A 26,323-nucleotide genomic window follows, 5' to 3' on the forward strand; every position below is an offset into this window, starting at 1 on the left:
GGTTTCACTACCGTACCACGTCACATCGCGATGTTGATTCAATTTCTGTTAATCGTGAAGCCCTAGTCTCCTGACATTTTGAAGTGTCTCTTGTTTAATTGCCAAAATATCCCGCTTGTGCGCAAGAGGAAGCGTGAAGTCACACGCATCGGTAGCAGAAGTGATCACGAATGCTACCACCATAGACTATCTAGCAATTTCAAAGGTATTGTGCTACCGGAGGGGGAACATAATTGTCCCTCCCATATATTAATGAAATGAAAAATGTCACTTTCCCTCCATTAAATGTTGTTCGTGTTTTCTTCCGCAATCATGTGTTGATTTCTACAGTACGTGGAAGAAAATGGAAAGCAGGCAGCCGCGAGAGAATTTCAAAATGAATCAAAGTTTTGCGAGTGTAAAAACTGAAAGACAAACTTTAATACGTTTTTACTGTTATGTCAATACCTAAATAAACCACAACCAGACTCAGTTTTGCTCCAGCTGTATTTTCAAATACACACACTTGTAGCTTGTCTGTGTTGTGCCGAAAATGAACCCCCACCCCTAACCTGCATGAAACTACTAAAACCTGTTTGTATCTAACTTTTGAGGAAATGTATTGCAACGGTAAAGCACAGAGCATTTGCACTTGTGTGTGCGAGGGGAAACATTTCATGCAAACAATGGGTACCCATGCCCTGTTTTGCGGGTGCCCCTTTGGTAGTGGTAAAAACAAAAATAGAACCAGCTATGAAGACAGTGCCCTTTTACACGGGGAGCCCCATGGTCGTGAAAACACTGTATTCCCTTTCCAAAAAGTGGTCAGGATTACAGGTCAATCTTGTGTCAATGAGTGCGTATTTCATCTTTGCCTACCAGCGTCTTTCACATTTGTGTTGGTACAACAAAGTCTTCTGGCCTAAATTGTAAGAATAGGTTAGAAGAGCAGCAAGGCTGACGTCATCATGAGTCATTGCAGCTCTTTTTCTTTGTCTTACCTTTGATCAAAAACTGTCACAGGCTCCGTGCAGCTTCAGCCTCTTTGATTCCAACCGGGTTTACCTTGTATTATCATGTGCATAAAAAAGAGCCAGGAATACGTAGCTGAAGAGTATGTCTAAAGAATGCATAGCAAGCAATTTTGGGCTACAACTGAATTGGACTGAATTGGTTACAAAGCAGGCTGAATGAGAAAGCACAGTACTGAAAAAAAACAAGCTACACATTAGACATTGACATTCTGTGGTCTGTGCAGCACTTTGAGACTCCTTGTGATTCGGGCTATAAAAATAAACATGACTTGACATGACTTGATATCAACGTTTTAAAACATTGTATGAAACGGGATTAGACATGGCACTCTGTGGCAAACATGGAATACATATTTTAAATAGAAAGATAAAATAAAAAACAGTACTTTCAAAGCAGTTCTGAGAGACCGGCCTAAGTTATATAGAAAAAAACTTGCATCGTAACAGAGATGCAATAAAAATTACTGCAATAACATTTAGTGGCAAAAAAAACCCCGTTAATAAACCTACTCAGGAGCCACATGCGGGTCTTCTGTGCTCCCTAGTGGCTTCCTGGCGCGTTTTCAAAAATGTTTGATATTTGTAGTAGAGAACTGTAATATAAATGCAGTTTTCCATAAGGACCACAAAATGGCAACAAAGTATCATACAAACCGAAGTGGATCGGGTCCTTATCTCTTAAACTTGTGCAACAAAATACCAAAATCCTATTTAAAATAATGATTTGAAATTACAGAAGTTAGTTGTAATTTTTTATATAAAGTACAGTAATTGTATTTGAAAAAACAACTTGTACTGTAAATTGGATTTGTTCTTGAGTAATAAACTATTATTGAATACATGAAAATGGCAACAGGTCAAAGAAACGGTGGTGGGGTGGAAAGTGTGTTTTATAATGTTGATGGCTCTGATATGGTATTGCAAGCCAGCAATATCCTTTGGACCGGGTAGAGAATAGCCGACGATATTCTGGGCTGCGTTGATTACTCTGTGTGATTTTTCTGGCCACTGCCATGCTGTCCACTGTGCTTTTGTAGAAGGACAAAAGCAGATTCTGTTCCGGGTTGTTCCTCCTGACAACCCTCAGGGGTCGCTGCTGGGCTTACCCAAACCAAATTTTCACAACGTTGATATCAATGAAAATAAGAAAAATTCAGTTCAATAAAATTGATGGCTCTGCTGCAGTATCACCATTCTTTGGATCTAATTATGTATTAGGTTATGGAAATTTGTATAATATTTCTGTACATTGTATATTAATAAAGTTATCAGTGCTGACAGACATGGCACCCACCAGGTTTTTTTCCTGTAAAGGTGTTTCCTTAGTGCAGTGTTTAGCAAATTTCCCTAATACGTGAAAGGTCCCCAGATCGAGATGGCTACCACTAGCCTGTATTTGCCCAAGACACACCAAAGCAAATGGTGGCCCTACAACCCTAGTTGTTAAGGGATCCAAACAACCAATAAACCATAAGTTTTGAAGTGACACTTTCATTACATTTTGCTTTGAAGTCATGCTCGCTGTTATCTATGGCTGGCTTCAAAAACGTACCCAGGTATCGCATCACTGCAGGATTCTCAATAAGACTGTAATAAACACTGTGAAGTGTCAAAAGAGTGTGAGTTTTAGGGGTTGATTTAGTAAACACTCCAAAAAGAAGATAAGACATTAATTAATTCGGAACTTGCAAGAAGAAAAGGATAGGACTAAAATTCCAAGCTCTTGTGAAGGTTCCCCTGAGACCTTACTTTTTTGAAAATAAAACAACCGCAGCATGATTGGCCAGTAGCAACATTGATGTTAACAATGTCTTAAGTCTTAATAGTTAACATAAAAACCCAACACAGTGAAACAACAATCCAATTAACAACAGAGAGACAAAATAGGGGTTAATATTCTATTATTTGGCCCTTGTATCCATTTGACATTGACAACCCTGATTTAGAGTCACCCGGAGCCCCCGGCATGATTAAATTTGTATGTAAGATGTCCAATGCCGTAGTTACAAAGCAACAGTAAAGAACTGAATAAAGTTCTATTCAATTAATAGATCAAAACCAACCCCTGAATGATGTAGCATGTGGTCCAGCTTTCCTTAAATCGATCTCTTTCAAAGGATTCAGAAAACAAGATTTCAGAAAATACTACAATGTATGAAACAGTGAACGCAACACTCCTTAGAGCCTGGCATATACCCTGGGCCAGGACCCACTTGCGTGACGTTTACCACAGGTTTTATAGAAAGAGAGAGGTAGGGCTGCGCCCACGATCCGTTGTTAGCTGGACACGGGAAACAAGTCGCTCTCGTATTCGGATTGTGATCACGGAAGTGGATCTTCCGTAGCGAGCGATGGCGGTGTCAGGGGCGGAAAAATGGTCGGTAGCCGGGACTGGGAGAGCAAGACGTGGTCGGGGTCGGAAACGAGTCGTAAGCCAGAACGAGAGCGTAGATGTGGTCAGGATCAAAACGGGTCGTAGCAGGAGACAAACTGGAGCAATAACGGGACAGGCGGGAGTAAGAGGTCGAAAAAAGGCTTGCCTTGAAAAACAGAGGTTCCCAGACGGACTGACAAAAGGAGAGTGACAGGACTGGGTTCAAATTGTGACAATAGCCAATCAGAACCTGCGGCGGGTGGCGCCAAATGTGCAGGTACAGCTGAGTCACATCAGTAATCATGACACCCTGAAATTTTGATTATTATTTTATTGATTTTTACTTTTTTATTCAAATGAAAATAAATATTAACTACACGAGTCAGGTCTGTTGTGGTGTATTCCCTTTAAACACTCTTAAAGTGAATCGCAGAAGACAGTGCAGAAAGTAGTGGTTAGCTGAGTTTACATAATCGATACCAAGAAAGACGTTTCTCTCTGGCTCTTGAATAAATGTCAAACGTAATCAGGAAAGTCTTTCATTTTCAAACGCTGCTAAACTGTTGAGTTTGGACTTCTGACACAAAGCGATTACAGTGAATCGCATTTAGAGGGAATCGATACAATTTTACCCGCAAGGACGGAGGATCTTACTAAAGTGTGTTTAACCATTTGCTTACCGATTTGGGGAATACAGCTTTTAAGTATCACGGTTTAGGGATCCCTTGACCACCAGGGTCGCCATGACACTACTTCCTGTTGTGTGTCTTGGGCAGGTACAGCCTGGTGGCTCCCATTCCTTTCTTGGCCGTGTTTTCGGGTAGGGGTTTCCTCCCAGAGATGAAAAAGATTTCCTTAGTTACTAGTATCAGGCGAAGCCTCCTGATCTAACTCAGATACAGCAAAATGGATCGTGCACAAAATACCTGGGCAATTTCCGGGCAACCAAAAGTTTGCAGTTTAATGCAGCAGAGATTAATATAAATTAAAATAATAGCAGCCTTTTTCAAAGGGTAAAGTAGATAAATTCACATTAAGTCATGCTATTTTACCCACGACTCATCACAAACCCGCCTATTTGTTTGAAACAGCCGCCTGCTTCACTTGTGATGCTGCCTCTTTAAATGGTGTAGCATTTCTAACACAAGGGACAGCGGACCTAGGAAAACAAGCCAATGAGGGATACACCGAAATTTTGCTTTGCATCTAAGTTCTCAAAGCAGGAGTAAAGCGAGAGAGCCATGACGTTGCTGTGTTCGAGGCAACAACCTGTCTCCAGTGTTTTTACAACCTGATGCCAGTGAGAGTTCGGCAGTCAAAGCAGTCACCTCCCACCCTTGAATAGGTATCAGCTGATGTTCCCTCTCATTTACACAGCTCAATGCCTGTTTGAAATGTAATAATTTTTCTACAACATTGGAAAACATTAAAAGTGTTTGTGCCATGGGTCCTCGTACAGAAACCATATTACCGTAAAACGAAAATATTTTTCTCCCCCATTTTTTTCAACATTTTTGGAAAAGTGCCAGCAAGCCAATCGGCCGAGCTTAAGAGCCATGTGGCTCCCGAGCCGTGGGTTGCCAACCCCGGCTGTTTTAGATGGAAACGGAAAAAAAGCCTGCATTTTGTTGATTCTGTGTACGTGCATGGATGTGTATGAGTTTCCGCAGTTTCACGGGGTTGAGCAATTGAATAGGTCTCCTTCACAGGTCTAGACAAGAGCTCCATTATCACCCTTTGATAGCTTCCCATGTGCTGATTAAGTGGCATGTGTTCATACATGTTTTTACATCACTTTACTCACATCCATATGTTCTTGAGTTACCCAATTTGCAAATGTGTTAAAAGGTTTATTATGTGTTTAAACATTGGGTGCAGTCAAGTGAAAATGAGCTTTACGTCAATGCCTTACGCCCGGGGGTCCAGAACCTACGTCTGACAAATGGTTCAGTCCAGTATAAACAGGGGACTTTTTCATTAAGAGTTTACGGTCAGGGTGTCACCCCAAATTATGCCGTTTGGGTAGGTCGCTAAGAAATCCATTACATGGAAGCTCCTTAAACTATGTATTTTCACTGTTAAAATACTTTATGATGAAAACCCACAAACAAACTGCAAACAGGTGAAAACGGCTACTGTCTACTCGAACCAATTTGATTGAGTGAGTCGTAGAGGAAGGCAGATTGTTGCACATAACCAATCACATTGCCTTCTCTCGTCAAAGGTAAATATGACAATATCCTTCTTGTTTGCAGTATTTTGACACAGTTTACAAAAGAACGTTGCTTGTACTTTGTTATGAAACCATTATCCATCCATCCATCCATCCATTATCTGAACCGCTTATCCTCGGTAGGGTCGCGGGGGTGCTAGAGCCCATCCCAGCTATCTTCGGGCAGTGGACAGGGGACACCCTGAACTGGTTGCCAGTCAGTCGCAGGGCACACAGGGCCAGACAATTCACTCGTTCATTCAGAGAAAAATTGCGTTTGAAATGAGGTTTGCCACATGGAGACACATTTTAAGTGGTATGTTATTAATATAGGGTGGCACGGCGGATAAGAGGTTTGCACGTTGGCAGAACAGTTCTGAGGTCATGGGTTGAAACCCAGCTACCAGCTTTCCTTTGCAAGCGTTTGCATGTTCTCCTCGTACTTGAGTGGGTTTCTTTCGGGCACTCCGATTTCCTCCCATATTCCCAAAACAGGTTAATTGGCCGGTCCAAACTGTCCCAAGTTATGAATGAGCAAGTGAGGTTTTTTTCTCTGCGACCAGCTGGAAACCAGTTCAGCGTGTCCCCTGCCCACTACCTGAAGGTGGCTGGAATGGGCTTAGGATAAGCAGTGCAGATAATGAATGGATGAATGGATTATTGATATAGGACACAGACTCTGGTATTAGCAATATTTCATAGATTTGATAAAATCATCAAATGACACACAGTGAAGTAAAACAGTTTGGAGAGCAGGTTTGGCAATTTTGTTGACTCTTGACTTAAAATACAAGGTGTGGCTCTCTCAATTTTTTTTTAATTTGTGCTTTTGTGACTCTTTGGTTCAAGAAGGCTTGTGAACCCTGCCTTAAACTGTCATACTACTTGTTTTGCAAGCTTTAAGCTCCTTTATGAATAGCTGTTGATAAGCTATTACATACATCGTTGGCATTTGGGCGCGCAAAGGTTGCTTGACTGTACAACATTTTTTTGCTGCTGTGGAAGTGATGAATTTTCTTAAGCTACTGAACATGAGCTACAGCATATCCCTTAACGACTAATTTTAAGAAAAGACGGAAGATGGAACCATTTCCAGATAAGGTGCTCCATCCTAGTGGCTGTGCGGCAAATCACGTGACAGCCATAGATCATTCGCTGTGTCGCAAGGCTAAGTTATCCCGAGCTTTCGATCGCTCCCGTGGATATTGAATTTTATCCCCCGCACGCCCATTTCAGCAGTTTATTGATCTTTCTATCGGAGTCTAATTAAAAGTGAGGGCTTCCCTGTTGCTTACGAGATTTGAAAACATTCGTGAGGTATCACTCTTGGAGGGTTCTTATTCTACACCAGGGATGTGAAAACCTTTTTGAGTCACGGGCCGCATTGGGTTAAAAAAAGGGGGGGGAATATTGATTTTATTTGTGTATCTACTGAAACAGTCTTAAATCCCATACCTTGGTAATACATGAGGGAAAAAACGTGATATGGGTATATCTCTATTGGCTTCTTTTAACCCTTGTGGCATGCAGGTACATATCATGTGCATTTGCATGTTTTTTTTGTAGAATATTGAAAAGTAGAATATTGGCAGCTAAGAATGCAAACATGTAGAAGTTCAAAAAAGGCATTGTGCTGTGATTTATATGTTATTGCATTTGGGAGCCACAACATACTACACACAATATGGTAGTACACCGCTAACCCCCGTTTGTGCCCTGAAAAGATGCTCTATCATTAAAATTGAACGCAGTGCCATGATCACATATTCTGTTTTTTTTGTTTTTTTTAATGTGCCGTCTCAACATTTCTCCTTTTACAATTCACAGCTTGAAAGTTTCTCCCAGTGACCGGACATTATGTAAACATGGCACAGCAAATATCTTCTTTCAATTTACTTTCACGTGTTTGTCTGTAGAGGTCTTTTATTTTCTGGGGCAATGTCTTAAGGTAAACACTATTTATTTCAGCTGCAACTAGGCCACTTACAATGTGAGCAATTGATTTAAAAAGAAACATTTTGGTACTTTGGAACAGGCCAAATTATTTGCTGAATTTCCTGCGATGTGGAAGTGAAACGAACAACAAGGAAGTTGAAGTTACTTAGGAGCTAAAGCCTATTTAAACTTCTACAATTATCCCCAGGTGTGATTTTTTTTGTCTTTTTTTCATTGTTCTTAATGCCTGTGGCCCTTATATTAAGTAAAATAATATTTGTGCGGGTTTCCTCAATGTTCCCTGGTTGATTATTGGTAATCTGAAAATACAGCCACGGTAGGTGCTTTGCGAGTGGTGTCTGGCTTTAGCAAGATCCAATGGACATATTTAAACTTGCAGGTCATCGTGGCTCACTTTTCTCTTGTGCTGCTTCTCTGAGCAATTTCCCGCGGTCCGCATAAAATGATGTGGCAGACCACATGAGTATGACATGTAGTCTGTACATGCTCGGCCAATCAAATGATGAAAAAAAATATCGGTTCATTTATTTGTAAATCGGACTGTGCCTCACCAGACACGAACCTCACTGCTCGGAACGGATTATTGACCCGATTGAACTGATTGTTTTTAGAGTTAAGGGGCAAATCTATTGAAATCAAACTCCCCTCCCCCCAAGCGCATTCCCTTTCAGGATGGTCTTCTTTGGACTGCGCCTTGAAACACAAATCATCCAAAGGAGACAAGCCATTTCAGTATTTATTTTAATCACAAGATTTATCAGTGAAGACACTGGCCGCCGCGGGAAAATGTAATTACCTCCAGATGCAGTCAGACGTTATGATTACGATTATTAGTATTATTGTTATTGTGGTTATTATTCGGCGAGGCCTACGTGGCGTCTGCTGAAATGAGTTGACCACTGAAGCGGCGCGATGTCGCAGGTCGTATCGGGGCTATTATGTAGTGGAACTCTGTGTTGGTCGTTTTTAAAAAAATGAGTAATAGGTCACAATTACTAGTTACTTATAAATATTTTTGCATTACTCCAAGATTACTCAAACCCAAAAGTAGCTTGTTTCTGTTACAGTAACTAGCTAGGTTGTAAGTACTAATAACTGTATATAATAATCAGTTACCACATTTAATAGGTGACAGAACCAACTGTGCTACGTAAAAATCTACAAAGTAGAAAACTCAGTAAAGAGGAGTCAAAACTCAGTATTCATGTATTACTCAAAAACAAAACATATTTATGTATAGCCTAAAGTTGCTTTGACAAATAAGAGTACTGTATTTTATAAAGGTTATTTTCTTTTTACAAATAATTTTTGTACTGTCAAATCATGAATTAAAAAAAATATTCTTGCTATTTTATCGAACAACCTTTTGAAACCCGTTCCACTTCACTTTACATGAGAATGAGACCCCAAAATAAACGTGCGTAACGCTACTCGGGATTCATTTTCACGCACCATTATTACACGTAAGTAAGCGTAATAGTGTTAGATTTTTGGAAAGAGCAGTCAAACATTTACAACTCTTTCAAAATGTCTAAAAAAAAATGTAAAATACGCAGTTGCAGGGATTTTATTGCTGTAATCTGGCTGTCTCCAATTGGCCACTTAGTCCACTTGGCTATAACGCCTAAACCTAACCTTGAAAAAATGTTTAAAATACAATGTTTGGTTTTTCAGATTGTGATCGAATTTGAAAAGGTACCAGGTAAGGCTTTAAGCTATTGTCTCACCTGTTTTCCAACTATGATGCCCGTGCGAAGCTCATCTGCAGGCATTTGATTATGTGTTTTCTAACTCAGATTATTCAATGTTAGTAGCACTTGCAGTGATTATTTTAGTATGTGACAAAACTTCAGAGTCTTACCTACCCAAAGAGAACAAAACTGTCCATGTTCTCTAAAAGTTTAAAGGCTTTAGGTACAGCATTCAGTTGAGTTTGGGTACATCTTGGAATAGAATTTTGGCAAATTTTACTGGAATGGTAAGGAATTAAATAGTACAGAGTATTGCATGTTGTAATGCCAATTGAGATATGATAATTCATCAATAACATTTTAGAATACGCATTTCAAAGAAAAGTAAAAGTATTCCTGGAACACGTTCCTTGGTAACACATTACTCCCCAATCCTGTGAACACACAGTGGTTGTAAACACACAGTTCCACTGCAGTTTGAACAGAGCTCACCGGGATGTCTATAATTCAAAAGACGGGTTCCAATGAAGAAGGTTAAAGGACCGGTGACGTGAGGCTGAGATTCGTGTCTGGTGAGGCACAGTCAGATTTATAAATACAGTAATCCCTAGTGGTTTACTTTTCACGGATTTTCGTCATGCATTGTGTTCTGCATTCTGATTGGCAAGCGGCTCTAGAATAATAATAATAATAATAATAATTTCCTTGTATTGTCATTCTGTGTAACAATGTACACAGAACGAAATGTCGATTGCACCTGACCCGTTGTAGCGAGCCGATGCAGCCGCAGCCAACAGAGGGCGCCGCCGACCACTTTTTAAGTCTTAGAACATTGCTGTGTGGCTTTATGGAGCTTTACAAATTTAAAATTGGGAAGGAAATATATATTATTTTAGTATGTGTTACTGTCATATAACAACCATAATAAAAAATGTCGAATAAGCATCACATTTAACTATTTCATTCATTTGGAATCAAAAGAGAGAGACGAGAATACTGCTGTGTTCCTGACTTGATTGACAAAAATCAAAAACGATATATATTATAAAGGGTTTGGCGCTGCTCATCAGTAAGTATTAAGCCTCTGGAATTGATTTCAGTATGATTAATTACCATTAGATGGCAGAAGTAGCTTTGATAATATTTTTGTGCACACATCAAGGAAGCCCAACTTCTAAGTGTTTCTTCCTGTATACGGCAAATGAGTGGGTGTAGGGGGCTAGCGTTAATTCCTTTCAACAAAAAAGATGATGAAGTCCCATTGTTTGGTCAGCGAGGGATGCCGTTTCATGCACATCTGCAGGAACACTGTCACCTGAGGGAATACAATCGCCACAGTGACCGTAATCATCTTATCATTCTTTTCAGGAAACATTGGGCGCTAAAAAGTTCTTGCAAAGTTCATGCATAGTTCATGTTCCAGTTCAGTGTTCTTGAAATAATGCAATTTTGCAAGCTAACTGCCTTTGTGTCTATTAAGAGTATTGTTTAGGTATCATAAAAGCAAAAAAAGTATAATAGTGTGTGTGAATGTCTATAGTAGTGTGTGTGTCAAAGTTTAGTCGTTTGTGTGTTGGAGTATAGTAGTATGTGTGAAAGTTCTGTTTGAAATGCATCCTTTCACAAAGATGTTTTTTTCAGAAGAAAACTTAGCAATGTTCCAACTTTTTTTACCAAACAATGGTAAAAAAAAACAAAAAAAACATTATTTTTTAATGAAAGATGATTCAAGTTTTCTTTTGATATGCCCTGTACCTAAATAGCCACAAAACTAAATGTCCTGTGTGCCTTCAAAATTATTCAAAATAGCAAAAATTGGCTGGTACCGGCTAATCCTCTTCCCATTTGAGAGAAACGTCTGGAATTGACTTGAGTTAAGTTGCATCTATAGGCAAAGCTTCACAAAAGGCAAAACAGTCTGACTGTGTGATGCAGATGCTCGCTATCATATAAATGCATTACAAAAGCACCAAATCTGGCGCTTAAACAGTCTAAGTAGATGTTCTATTTCCACCCCGCACGCACGTCAGCAAGTCAATAAAAGCTAAGCAAGCTTGAACTTACACGTCAGCGAAAAAAAGAAACCATTAGCTTGCGTTTGCTTGTTGTATCCTCTAAATAACATTATGGTGGATGCGATGCGCAATGTTTGTAGTGTTAAATGGTTGCCAAGTGTGCGCATGTTGGGCTCGTGCATGTAAGATGTATGTGAGGTAAAACAAAGTATGAGAGACAGTTTGAGAAATCAATGATACCTTACTTATAGCATCATGCTCTTACACATGCACACCTATACTCTTATAGAGGCACAGTCATACCAATGCACAAACACTACTGTACTCTCTTATTCACACCACGCAACTCTCTCTGCATTACTACTTTACTCTCACACAAAGCATTATTCTCTCTTACAGACTACTATACTCTCTCACACACACTAATATACTTTCACACAAACACTACTATACTCGCAAACACATACGACAATGTACTCTCACACACACTATTAATCTCTTATACCGAGAATTATACTCTCTCACACATACTACTATACTTTTATACACGCACTACGATGCTTTCACACACATACTACTATACTCCAACACACATACTGCTGTACTTTCACACACACACAAACTACTTCAGGCTCTCACACAAACTATTATACTCCCACACACACAGCTACAATCCCAAACACACACAACGATATACTCTCACACACACACAAACTACTTCAGGCTCTCACACAAACTATTATACTCCCACACACACAGCTACAATCCCAAACACACACAACGATATACTCTCACACACAAACTATCATTCTCTCATAGAGACAACAATACTATCTTACACATACTACTATACTATCATACACACACTACCATGCTTTCACACATACTACTATATTCCAACACACACAATGAAGGACTAAACTTTGACACACACACTACTATAGACATTCACACAAACTACAGTATTATACTTTCTCACACGCACTACTATACTCCCAAAGACACACAATGAAGGACTCTCACACACAGTATTACACTCTCACATGCATTATTTTTCTTTCCCAGACACCACTAAAATTGTTATAGTCATAGAGGTTTCTTCGCACCAAATTTCAGTGTTTTTTCTTTCGGTACTTTTGGCGATCCACACTGATCTGTGTGTATATGTTGAACAGTTCAACTTAAAACTGGCGTTTCTCCCAGTACACTCGTATGTGAGAGAGTATTGTAGTAGATGTGAAAGAGTATAGTATAGTATTCTGTATGAAACTACAGTAATATGTGGGAAACAGTTTAGTTTTTAGGGTCTGGTGGGCCTTTGTCCAACAGAAGGCGCCTAATGGGTTACTGATTGGGAAAGGTGTGTCGAATCACCCCACATCTGTTCCTACTAGCATTGACCCTTCATAAGGACACTTTGGACAGAGCCCAATGTGGGGTCATTTTTCATTTTCCACCTTTATTTTCCATCTTTACTTTTTTCCAGTTCATTCTTTTTTCCGAGGTTTTTTTTTTTGTTATTTGGTCCAGACAAATCTATGGTTGTTTTTGAATATTTGTTTCTTACTCTGTGGATGTGTAAAAAGTGAAGCGCTGTGAATACTTTCCGGATGCACTGTACATGCAGGATTAAAATATGGGTGCACAGGTATTTGATTTTATATACGACAGTATTTTTGCAAGAAAAAAAAAACATTTACCGTTTTATTCCTGTATAACGTGCATTTTATTTTACCTAAAAAAGTACTCAAAGTTTGGGTCCACATTTTAGACGAGGTCTTACGGTAGTATATAACTGTAATAATAATCAGTCGCTTTCCAAAAACGCAAAACATCCAATGTAACCACATTTATTATTATTATTATTATTATTATTTCTTGACTCACAAAACATCCATGGTATTTTTTTAGTCACAATATCCAAATCACGTGGGTGGACGTTTTACAACAAATACGGTAATTCTCGATAGCTCATTTGCAAAGCCGAGCCGGAAATGTACTCCCCTAGAGACTAATATTAGAGGGAATGCAAAAAACAAAATGTCATCCTGAAAGATAAATAAAATAAACAAAGCACGACGAGGGACATCCTGGAAGATAAATAAAACCCAAAAACCACAACAAGGTAAACAACTCTTTGGTCTAACTGATGATGAATGATTTTGAACGACATTGTACATTTTATTTTGGTATTGTGTTTATGATTTACATTGTGAATAAACCATTGATATGTTTGCCACACGTAATTAACACTTATGTCATTTACATGCTTAGTTTGAGCCGAGGAGTGTAAATGAATTTTATACTTATTCTTCATCATTTATTAGAGGTGTGTGTCATACACAAGTGACCACTATACATAGATAAATATGGTACTTCTTACATGGTGTAACAAAGACGATTTATGATTTGATTTTGGCACAGTAATACATTACATTATATATATATATATATATATATATATATATATATATATATATATATATATATATATATATATATATATATATATATACCACAGCCATAGCCCCCTAGTGGCTAGAGTCATTTCCGACTCTTTTTGGGAGATTGATTTCGAGGAGGGGATTCCCAGCCCCCTCGCTCAACCCAACTGAGGTGTTGGGAGTCATCAGGTGACCAAACCCCCCAATTCCAACCCCTAATGCTGAACGCCAAGCAGGGAGGCACCGGGTACCAATGTTTTAAGTCTTAGGTATGACTCGGCCGAGGCTTGAACCACAACCTCCCAGTCTCAGGGCGGGCGCCATACCCCCAAGGCCACCGAGCATTACATTGTAAATGTATTAATAATGTTCATATCATAATGTGAACAGTCAGTGATTTTGTCAACTTGAATAGGATAACCATTTAATCTACTTTTAATTTTATAAATGATAAAAAAGTGAGATTATGCCTCACTTGCCTACCCTGGCTTCAAGTAATATGCAAATTTGGAAAAAGGGGCACTTTTTATGTTAGAACAATAGTAAGTCCCTTAATTACTATGAATGGATGCTAAAACAGCCTAAATGCAAGTGGATGAATTAAATGTTGTATGCTAGCAGCAACTGTAACACCTCCCCTAAAAAAAATCGAGAACTGCTGACAAGGCAGAAGCATGCAAAGCCATTTAAGACCAATACCACAGGGCAAAGTAAAGGTCTTCCATCAATTACAATCTTATTAGCTTAACTATAATTAAATAATCCAATCGGAGAGTCTTTTCCCCAAAGAGCGAGTGAGGAAAGCAACAGAAGAGATGCGCGAACATTGGCGCAACAACTGCATCAACAGCAAGAGTCAAAGTTGATGTGCTTACGTTGAGGACTGAGTACTTTATTTTCTATGTCAGTGTTTCTCAACTGGTGGGTTGGGACCCAAAAGTGGGTCACAGACCATGTTTTCAGTGGGTGGAGGGCCTTTGCCTTGGCAAAATAATGCTTAGAAAAAGAAAAAATGGAGGGCCAATTACACAGTACCTGACGATAATGCCCTACTATATCCCTTCTTCCTGTTCAGCAAATCTGCGCTGTGTTTGACAGGGACCATATCTCATTATATTGTGATTTTGTTTATGTTTTTGTTTGTTTTGTTTTTCTGCACATAATGAAGGGTCCAAGGAAAGTTAGTGATAAGGGGAAGGTAACATAGAAAACAGCGACAATGATCAAGTCAAAGATGGAAATAATTGCAAAAACTATTGTAATAATGAGTGACTGCTATTAAAGCACTACTTGAAGATACAGTACATGGTTTAGAAATGTTAGAATTCTACCTTTTATACTAGAATATGAATCATTCTTTTCTACGTAATTAAATAACTACCGTTGTTTAGGTACACGTTTTTTAACATTTTAGGGAAGAACTTATTCTAGTGTGTGGCTATTTTGGAGCAGGTTTAGGGTGTCGCTTGAATGCGTGTAAGCTTATATGCAAGTATATACTGTAATTATAGTTAGTGTTTTTGTTTGTTTTTATTATATTTGATTTAATTGTTGAAAACAAAATTAACTTACTACCTACTCTCTGGTTTCTGTTCTACCTATCCTGTCAGTCTTTTACAAAAAGTATTTTGACATAAATGAATAGTTAAATCCCAATTATAAAGAAATTTGGGGTACATTCCCAGCGTTTCATAAATTGAGGATCCTATCTACTTTAGTAACACATTCAGTGCCATTGAAGACGACACGCATTGAAAAATCAGTACAATCCGCAATAAAAACGTAATATAATAAACGTGTCTGCTACATGCCATTTCGCCCGAAAATTTAAACTCCACTTAAGCCCTAATAATTCAGTGTTTTTGTTCCATTAGTAGTACAATGCACTCACTGCGGCGTCCCTCTTTACTATTATTTTTAAACAGAGACTGAGTGCCTTCTAATGAGGCTTTTAAAATGCTTGTCTTTTAAAAACTGAAAGGCCTTAATTAATCCCTTTCTCTCTCTGAGAGCCTTAAATGTAAAACATTTACAAGAGGAGATGAGCTTTACAGTGGCTTCTCAATGATCGAAGGAATGAAAAATTGTTGGTAGGTGGCAAGGGCCACGGTTAGCTAAAACAGGCCATCTGAATCAGTGAGTGAACATGAGGAAACAAAAAGGTGAAGAGAATGAAGTACAGAGCAATTTGGTCCCATTATGACAAAATTTCCAAGCCATTTTTATCTCACTCACTGATTGTCTCCATTAAGAGATACGACTGCGGCTTGATGGATCGGGAGCCTTTACGGTTCTTCTACACTCCAGCGGCGGTCAAGTTTTCAGTTGTTGCGAGCGTGGGGGCTTTATTTCCTGGCGTCCCAGGAATAAGGGCAAGGCGGTACTTGCTGCCTGCTTTTAAAGCCACCACGAGACGTCAGAGAAACCTAGGAAGAGTGTCGTTCAAACCTGAAACACGACTTCATCTCAAGGCGAGGTACTAGAAGCTTTCTTTATAAACAAAAAAAGTTCCCGTCTGGATGCCAAAAATTGCTGATGTTGTCGAAGTTGCCATAATAAAGTACCAAGGAATCAAAGCATTTGGCAATTAAACTCACAGTGATGTAGACACGGATCTTAAATCATCACACCAATAAAAATCACCAATATTTTGATTACAAGCTGAATTTTTATTATACATCAATCTAGTTATGTCATTTTCCTGATAGGATGTGCCCTGTTGTGTATTTTTAAAGTTGTCCATTCAGGGGCGTAGAAAGACGAAGCCCAGTTCTGTCCACCAGTGGGCATTGGTTCTCCAAAAAATAAGGTTCGTAGTTCCTTCTTTTTGACATTGTGTAGCTATTTGTTAACTGTTGCTAGGTTGAGGACCAAAACCTATGGTGAAGCAGCATTCAGCCACTTTGGTCCTCACGTATGGATATTTTTAAGAGGAGGCGCAAGTCCCACTTTTTTAATTTGGCTTGCAACTGTTAATTTTTATGTATGTATTTATTTATTTATTTTACTTCTAGCGTTGTCAGGACCAGAACGTAGACAGGACCCACTTGCGTTACGTTTCTCTCAGTTTTAGTGAAGAAGAAAGGAAAGGATTGCACCCATGATACGATGATCGCTGGTGTCAGGTAGCAGGTCGCTCTGAACGCGGAAGTGGCACTTCCGTGGCGAGCGATGGCGGTGTCAGGAACGGAAAAAATGGGTCAGTAGCCGGGACAGGAGAGCAAAAAAACGTGGTCGGGATCAGCAACGAGTCGAAAGCCAGGAGGGGAGGGTAGACGTGGTCAAGATCAAAAAAGGGGTTGAAAAAGCTTGCCTAGAGTAAACTGAGGTTCGCAGACGGACTGACAACAGGTGACAGATAGACGTGGGTTTAAATAGTGACAGGGAGCCAATCAGAGTCCGAGGCAGTTGGTGCCAAAGGAGTGGGCACAGGTGCATCAAATCAGTAATCATGACAAGCCTATTACTGTTACATAATTTGCTTTTTACTTCATACTTTTATTCAATATCTAAAAATCCTGAGACCTTCTGCTGCTATCAGTGTGGATAAGCCTCCCTTAGGTCCCTTTCCTCACAACGTTAGTATGTCCCATGCCATAATCCTATTTCATATCTATTATTTTACAAAAATTGTATTATAACCATTGTATGTATTTGTGTATTAGAAATGAAATAAAATGAAATGTTTATTGAAGGTATTGTTGGATACATTAATCAAAACATGACACAAGGAAAAAACTAATGCTGAGAGTGAGCATGGCCAAATATGGTCACCTTACGCCCCCTCCCCTAAGGAAATTTGACAGATCTGTTTCTGCCAACCTTTGCTTAAAGGTTTGCACCGTATTTGCACTAATACCCCGGTCAGGCAAAAAATTCCAAATTTTTGGTATCCTGAAAGAAATAAAGTTTCCATGCAAGTTGCTGGTAGGTCTAGGCACCCGTAACTTATATCTGTGACCACGTAAACCAAACAGGTAAAATAATGGTTCACATAAAAGGTCAGCTAGCTTTTTAAGCAAGAAATTTGAAATTTTGTCAGGGCCTGCTGAAAATTTGCTGGGAAGTTTTATCAAGTATTTATGAATTAACTCCTTTGAAAGTTCCACAGAATTCAGAACAGCTGAAGTTCTGCTGGGAAAGTCGGGTGAAACACCATTGTCACGACCAGAAACACTGGCATACTGATCATTTAATATACGGACATTGTCAGCATTATCTGTAGCAACGGTCAGATGCCTTCAGGTTGGGAATAGATGCTCTAGAAATTAGTTTACGGTTGATGTATGAAAATAATTTACGAGTATTATTAGGCTCTAAAACTTCCCTTTCCCGCCTGATGGCCCTCCGCAGTTCCCTTGAAGCATCTTGATAACTTTCCAAGTATGCCAACTGATCACGTTTATAAAGCTTGTGAATAAACTGCTTTCGCCTATGCAAGGGTTGTTGTCGGGAGGAAGGAGGGGTTGTATTGTTTCATTGTACACTGAATGTTTTATGCAGCAATTTTGGTGGCAATTTATTGCCTGAAAAGTGCATTTCAAATGACTAAGACTCGTGTGTGTCTGTACATGACCTTTGGCCCATTTCCTTTTTTTTTTCGTCAAAAGACGACAGTGAGCCGTCATGAAAACGTACTACCACACGATAGGAATGTGAGCTGCAGCAAGCGAAGCCAAGACCAAATGGAAAATGTCAAGGCAGACGGGAGTGGACTGTAGCATCGCCACTCTCACACATGCATTCATTTCGGACTATTAGCCTAATGTGCCTGTGACATCGGGTCATCTAAGCACATTTTCTGACATTCACACTGTGCTATCAGATGAGGCTGAAGGCCAGTGTGTGTGTTTGGAGGTGTGTGTATGTATGCACAGAGCAGCCAAGCTTATCTTTTGATTTCAAACCTAATTATTATCAGCGTGTGGCATTTTAGCCCGCGTGTAAATACGTCTGCTAGTTGACACGACCGCTCATCCGTGTGGCGACGCCGAACTGTGTTTATTGAAAGCTGTATTTAAATAACGATGTCATTGTAAATGCCATGCATAATGTTGGATAATTAAAGCGAAGCAGTCCAGGAGAGATATGTTGTTGGTTTTAGATATTACCTGGATGGGAGGGTGACTTGACTTTCATTTTGAACAGTACAATTCTGAATACCTCATTTTATCATCCTCATTTGAACCTTAAAGAGGTGTGCTACTAAAGCTATGTGTATTTTCAATGCATATGATACTTCCACACTGCTCATATTGAGTACTGTATATAAGTGGGTATGTCCACACGCAAGAAATAGTCGGAATGAGATCAGAATTAATTTTTGGGGGAAAAATCTAAATACGCCATGACATGGCATGGCATTTTGGGAATAAACTGATTAGAAAGGAAAAGGCACGGACAACGGCATTACGCAAATATTCAAGTCAAGTCATTTTTATTTGTATAGCCCTTAATCGCTAGGAGTCTCATATGGCTGCACAGACCATAGATTATTGCAAACCACAGACTATAATGACACCTTCCCCTGATCTAAAACCTACATGAGGGCAAATAATACCCAGACACACAGATATTGTCAACATAAAATCTAGGTTATTCATATGCTATAGAATAGAAGTGTGTTTTAAGCTTAGATTTAAACATTTCCACTGAGGTTGCAGATCGAATCTCAGAGGGAAGAGCATTCCACAGCACCGGGGCCCGAATGGAGAACGCTCTCAAACCTGCGGATCTCTTCTTGGCTCTTGGGATCACTAGTAGACCAGCATTTTCAGAGCGAAGGTTTCGGACCAGAGCATAGACATTTGTTTAATTTTCTACATTAAATAAAAAATTAAAAAAAATCTTATGTTACTCACCACAATAAATAAAGTACCGTAGTTATCTCTTCTGTGCTGTATCTTGTGTTTTTCCATATGCTTTTCAGAAGCACCGATTTACCCCATACATGAACACAACTGTGGGATTTTTGCTGTAGTGAAAAACAAAAAGAAAAACAATCGGATAGATAGAAGATACAATCTGCAATCTCAGTGCAACTGTTTACATCTAGGCTTATAACACACTTATATTCTATAGCTTATGAATGACCTCCATTTTATGTTGACAATGTCTGTGTATTGTTGGTAAATGCTACATCCATTGCCTACTTGATTTTGTTTTTGTATTTTTTACAGTATACATGATTTTATATTTTATTTTTGTTTTTATTGTTTGTTAATGTAACATCCACTGCAGCCTGGTCATCCTGGAAGGGGGATTACCACATGTGCAGTCCCATCTCAAGGTTTTTTCATTTTTCTCATGTTGAGGTTTTTGAGTTTTTCCTTGCCCTTATGTAGGTTTTAGATCAGGGGATGGTGTAATAATAGTCTGTAGTTTGCAATAATCTGTGGTCTGTGCAGCCTTTTGAGACTCCTTGTGATTAAGGGCTTTACAAATAAACATGACTTGACTTGATGAAAAAAATGAAAATGTCAATGGGAAACCAAGTCACATGATGCTTGTTTAGCCAGTAGTCCAGAGTTAGCCAATATTATTTATCTTTGTAGAACAAGACCATAGCAAGTAGCGGCACCAACAAAGACGTAAATACAGCCTTAGAAAAAAAAGAGCTGAAGAAGAAATCTATCGAGGCATCGCATAACTTGAATGAGCAACCCCAATATAAACGGATCAATCCAACCTATCATTTATGGCTTATACAACCTGCAAATTTTCTGATCTCTGATTGTAAAAAAAAAATGAGCCAAAGCATCTTTGTATCAAAGACAATTAGGAATATAACAAATTCCAATCATAAATAAAAATAATTACTATTTCCTCAACAATAAATGAATAGGCAGACAGATGGCTGGACGGGCGAGCAGGTAGGCAGGCAGGGAAGCAGACTTTTAATATATTTATATTTTGTGTGAAAAAAAAACCACTTAAAATGTATCAAAGATATTTTCGGGGGAACAACATGTTTTTAAACATACAACATTGTTAAACATGTTTATACATTTTCTTTCTATTGAATACAACCAAAAAAAAACATTTCAAATGTAAAAAATACAAAAAACATTATTTTCCTTGTAAATCAAAAAGCACCTACTGTGTCGTCTCTTTCCACATTTGCTTGAGATGTTGGCTATGTTTGCTTTCATTTATGAAAAGCAATACTCGATTCGTTTTTGACAAATGTCTGTCCAAAGGTCAGTTCAAAATTATAGGTGACAAGTGTGTAAATTAATATATAGGAACAGTTAACAGTTGACCTGTTGATCACTGGAGAACAGCGCATATTCTCTAAAACAATATGCTTTTTGTAGATTACCAATTTGTTGTCAATTCTCAACAAGGGGTTGAAATTTCAAGAACTCTGTACATACAGTGCCTAGCAAAAGTATTGGTTTATTTCCACAATTGTATCTCACATGTTATTGATTCTTTCTCCATATGTTTGAAGTCTGACATATGGCAATATGTCATAGAGTTTTTGTGAGGGGTGCAATACTTACGCAAGGTACTGTAAATAGATGAAAAAACACTGCTGTATCTAACACAAACGTGAACCCTCTGGTATTTTAGGGCCCATTGGCGCCCTCTGTTTTGATTTTAGTTGCAGCGATAAATGAATTCCCAGCTGTCACCGGCTTAAATTGCAAACCTGGCAGTCATTCACAGGATACACAAGCTAATGGCTGCGGGTGATAATAATACCACATAGAGCGTCTGTCACCTTAGGAAAACAATAGCGCAATGGCATTCAAATTGTAGGTAAGAAAAAAAAGAGTTGTGTTTGCAGAATGTCATGTTGTGATTACATATAATTGTTTGTGTGGTGATGCTGTTTGAACTTTTATACAACAGCAGCCTCAGGTTAGTTTATTGGGGGCCAGGGGGGTTGAAAGGTTTCCCTCCTTTTTATTTTCCGTGGTTCTATTAATAATCTTTTTTTTCCATTATAAATTCAGCTTTGCCGATCCTAGCCTTTTTTCTTTCAGATGTCAGTGGCTGACACTGGTATCTGCTCTATTTGGTGTTTTATAATCAGGAGCTGAAAAGTCAATTATCCATCGATCCATCCATCCATTATCTGCACTGGTTATCCTCAGTAGGGTCGCGGGGGTGCTGGATCCCATTCCGGCTATTTTCGGGCAGTGGGCAGGGGACACCCTGAACAGGTTGCCAGATAAATAACTCGCTCATTCACACCTAGGGACAATTTGGTCTGGCCAATTAACCTGACATGCATGTTTTTGAAATGAGGGAGGAAACGGGAGTGCTCGTAGGAACCAACAAAGGCACGGGGAAAACATGCAAACTCCACACAGGAAGGTTCGATCGCACGACCTCAGAACTGTGCCGCAGACGCGCTAACCACATAGTGTCAGGACCAGAACGGAAACAGGACTCACTTGCGTAATGTTTACCACAAGTTTGATTGAAGGAACGAGGAAGGGCTGCGCCCACAATCCGGTGTTCGCTCTTGTACTCAGCTTGTGATCCGAACACGGAAGTGGATCTTCTGTAGCGAGCGATGGCGGTGTCAGGGACGGGAGAACTGGTCGGTAGCTGGGACTGGAGAGAAAAAACGTGGTCGGGTCGGAAACGAATCGTAAGCCAGAACGAGAGAGTAGACGTGGTCGGGATCAAACACGGGTCGTAAGTCGGGACGGGAGAGCAGACGTGGTTGAGCTCAAAACCGGTCGTAGCCGGAGACGAACGGGAGCAAAAACGGGATAGGTGGGAGTCAGGGGTCGAAAAAAGGCTGGCCTTGAAAAACGAAGGTTTGCAGATGGACTGACAACAGGGAATTGACAGGACAGGGTTTGAATAGTGGGGAAGCCAATCTGTCAAAAAGCTGCAGCTGGCGCCACACGGGCGGGGCCAATTGGGCGCCATCGCAACCGTGACACATAGCCGCCCTGAAAAGTCGATTATCTTTTAATTAATTTAATTTAAAGTATGATGTTAGGATTTATCTGTATTTCTCTATTTTTTGCAGGGGTGGGGGCAATTAGTATTTACTAGTGATTTTGGTATCAAGTATCTGAATGCATGTATACTAATTCAAGAGTGGGGTATTGGGAGTGGCACACGGCTGGGTGATTAGAGTCCTGCCCCACGGTGCAGAGATTCAGGGTTCAAGTCCAGCTACCTTAGCAGCTACCTGTTTTTCAGGGCCTCTGAGGGAGTCTGGTTTCGTACCACATCCCCAAAACTTGTTAATTGGCCGGTCCAAATTGTCCCCTGGTGTGAATTACTAAGTGAGTTGTCGGTCTCTGTGTGCCCTGTGACTGGCTGGAAACCAGTTCAGGGTGTCCTCTGCCCACTGCCCGAAGATAGCTGGGGGATGGGTTCCACCAACCCCGCGACCCTACTGAGGATAAGCGGTGGAGATAACTGATAACGGGTATCGATATCGGTGCTTTTCAAAATTTGTATTGTTTTTGGTTCCCTGAGTTCATTTATTATTATTGACATTTTTTGGAGTAAGACAGCAGTCTTGATAAACTGAATCGGTACAATTTTGATTCACAAGATTCAGTTCAGATTTAAAACAAAGGCTATGATACGGAAAAAAAAAACATTTACTAAAATTATGTTGCAGGAAAAACTCCCTAAAGCACTCACCTTATTTCCAAAGAAAAATATTTGATACACTTTGTTTTAAGATAATATACATAAAACTTTCTTCTGAATTGCAAAACAATATCAATGTATTGGTTGGAAAAAGTAGGCTTTCAAAATCATCTTTTGTCCTCAATGAATTGAAAAAAGACCTTTGAAAAATCAGTTCATGCTTTTTTTAATCAATACCGGATATATTATCATTGTTGTTATCATCATGATCTTTTTTATTATTTTTTTTATTATTATCATTTTCCTTATCATTATTATTAAAACTATTGTTTTTGTGTATTTTTAGTTATTTTTTATTGTTATTATTATTTTATATCACGCCTAGTCGTTCATTGTTGTTATTATATAAAAATGCATGTATTTCATTAACCCTATAAAACCTGGTATTTTTACCTCATCACCTAAAAGTAAGCTGTAGTTGAACCATTTGGAGTATCCGCATAGACTTGATCTATGTTTGAAGACAACACTTTTAAGCGTTCTCCTCTACAGTCAAAATCGATTTAGGTGCTACTGGCACTGAATTATGGACGTTTGAATAAAAACGGATTTTGTGTCCACCTATTTTATCCCTCCATAAAAATCTGCCTTGGAAAATGAATGTAGCAGGTTGTTGGGGCTAAATTTAAGTTTTGAATGGACTCATTTTTCTCATTTCTAAGAATTTTTTTAGAACTACTTTTCTCATACATGTGCAACATCGATTGATTTGGCAAATTAATTAGATTGTCAGGATGTTACCACAAAATGTTGCTGACATTTCACATTGTCGGAATAATTCAAAGTGTTATCTCTGTATTTAATTTTCTGTGTCTCTATATTAGAATCCGCTTTGCATATAGAGACTCAGCAGTTGTCAAATCAAATCAAACCACTGATTCAATCTTCCATGTAACAGAAAATTATATTTATCGTCCATCGAGTCAAGTCATGTTTATTTGTATAGCCCTAAATCACAAGGAGTCTCAAAGGGCTGGACAGACTACAGACGGTTACAAACTACAGACTATTATAATGCCATCACCTGATCTAAAACCTACATGAGGGCAAGGAAAATCTCAAAACCTTAGCATGAGAGAAATGAAGAACCCTTGAGAGGTAATCCACCTTCCAGGATTACCAGGTTGCAATGGATGTTGCAATACATAGACATTATCAACCTTAAAACATAGTGTATTCAAGAGCTATGGAATATAAGTAGGTTTTTAGCCTAGATTAAGACAGTTTTGGGATACATGTATTCCAAGTATTATAGGGGCAGAGGATAGAATTCTATTGTATTGCGTAGCAAACTGTCAGGATTACTCATTGCCCTCACCTGTGCCCACTTGTTTGGCGCCAGCTGCTGCTCGTTGCCTGATTGATTCCCCTCCTATTTAAACTCAGGACTCCTGTCACTCCTTGTCAGTTCATCAGCGAACCTCCGCATGCGCAAGGCAAGCACTTTGACTCTGGCTCCCGTCTGTCCTGTCTTCAACCATATCCTACTCGTCTGTTCCCGATTTCCCGTTTGTCTCCGCCTATTGACCCGTTTTTTGACCACCGACCACGCTCTGAACTCCCGCTCCATCTTTCGACCCGTTTTGCCCATTTTACCACGCTGCGATCTCCCGCCCCAGCAAATCCACTCACTTCCACATTCCGATCACGCTCCTAAAACGTGAGCTGCTTGCTCATCCTGTCCAGCAAGCACCGGATCGCTGGCGCTTGTTTGCTCGATATCCCAATAAACCTTTGTGTGTAACGTTACGCGTTTGGGTCTACCATTTGTTCTGGGTCTGACAGCTAACAGTAAAGTCTTGTATTGCGTCATCACCTGAACTGAAACCTACATTAAGGCAAGGAAAAAGTAAAAAAAAAAAATGAAGAGAGTTGAGAAGAGGCTGCACATGAGGATATCCCCCTTCCAGGAGGACCAGGCTACAATTAATGTTCCAAAGTTCATCAGTACAATATACAAACATCAACAACATGAAATATTGTGATAACAGAATGTCCAGTTGAGAGTTTCTTGTCCCAAAATCTTGACTGGTGCAACATCAGATCCAAGTGCAAGCACAATGGCTGGAAATGCACATATTTTGCAACAACCAGGGTCATCCTCCTCCCTCAAGGACAAAAAGACAAGAGTATGAGGTCAACACCGCTCATAAGAAATTGAAAATAAGTGTGTCTGAAGCCTAGATTCAAACATTTCCACTGAGGTTGCAGATCAAATCTCAGAGGGGAATCATTCCACAGCACCGGGGCCCGAATGGAGAGCACTCTCGAACCTGCTGATTTCTTCGTGGCTCTTGGAATCACTAGTAGACAAGTGTTTTATGAGCATAGGGGGACATTTAAATATTCTTTTTTCCTCTTTTGGGGGGTTTGTTTCACTCCAAACAGGCCTGATAAAATTAAGATTAAAGCAGATAGGCTCAATAGAAAATAAATAGGGCTCATTGAACTCAGTTTTGCATTGTTCACAGTTAAAACAAACTCAATACAAAACTTATTTAACTTTAAACTTGTTAAGGACACCTTAAATGATACAACCCACCTTTAATTAATGAAGGTTTTATTTGTTACTACTAGAAGGCGCTAAACATGTAAACAATGTCTCTTTTAAAAAGAAAGAGCATATGGATTTTGTACTATAGTTAAGAAACATCAACAAATTATGACAGCCTTAATTTTCCTTTTGATTAAAAAAAACGCATTATTGTGGTTGACTTGTTGTTTTACTAAAAATGTGGCATGTTGTTAAGTACCAAAACAACGTATTTATGCTAATTTTTCTAAAAAGTATCTTAAAGCTGTCCAAAAACTAAATATTGATATGCACCATTTTAAAAAAAAATAAAAAGAGAAGACCAACTACTGATATTACACACTAAACTACTCACTGTCCCTTTAAATTGAGTATTATAACTTGGAGTCATTTTGGTTAGGCTGGTCACTCTGTTTTGCAACACAAAAACATGTGTCTGCATCTCTGGTTTA

General features: G+C 39.2%; 1 protein-coding gene across 1 annotated transcript in view; it reads left to right on the plus strand.

Annotated features, from left to right (window-relative positions):
• Positions 1-26,323, plus strand: part of nalf1b (NALCN channel auxiliary factor 1b) — a 148,324-nt gene that overhangs the window by 110,479 nt on the left and 11,522 nt on the right. The window lies entirely within an intron of this gene.

Source organism: Urocampus carinirostris, chromosome 14 (assembly GCF_059441175.1).
Source record: "Urocampus carinirostris isolate Australia breed hairy pipefish chromosome 14, RoL_Ucar_1.0, whole genome shotgun sequence".
Classification (NCBI taxonomy): Eukaryota; Metazoa; Chordata; class Actinopteri; order Syngnathiformes; family Syngnathidae; genus Urocampus; species Urocampus carinirostris.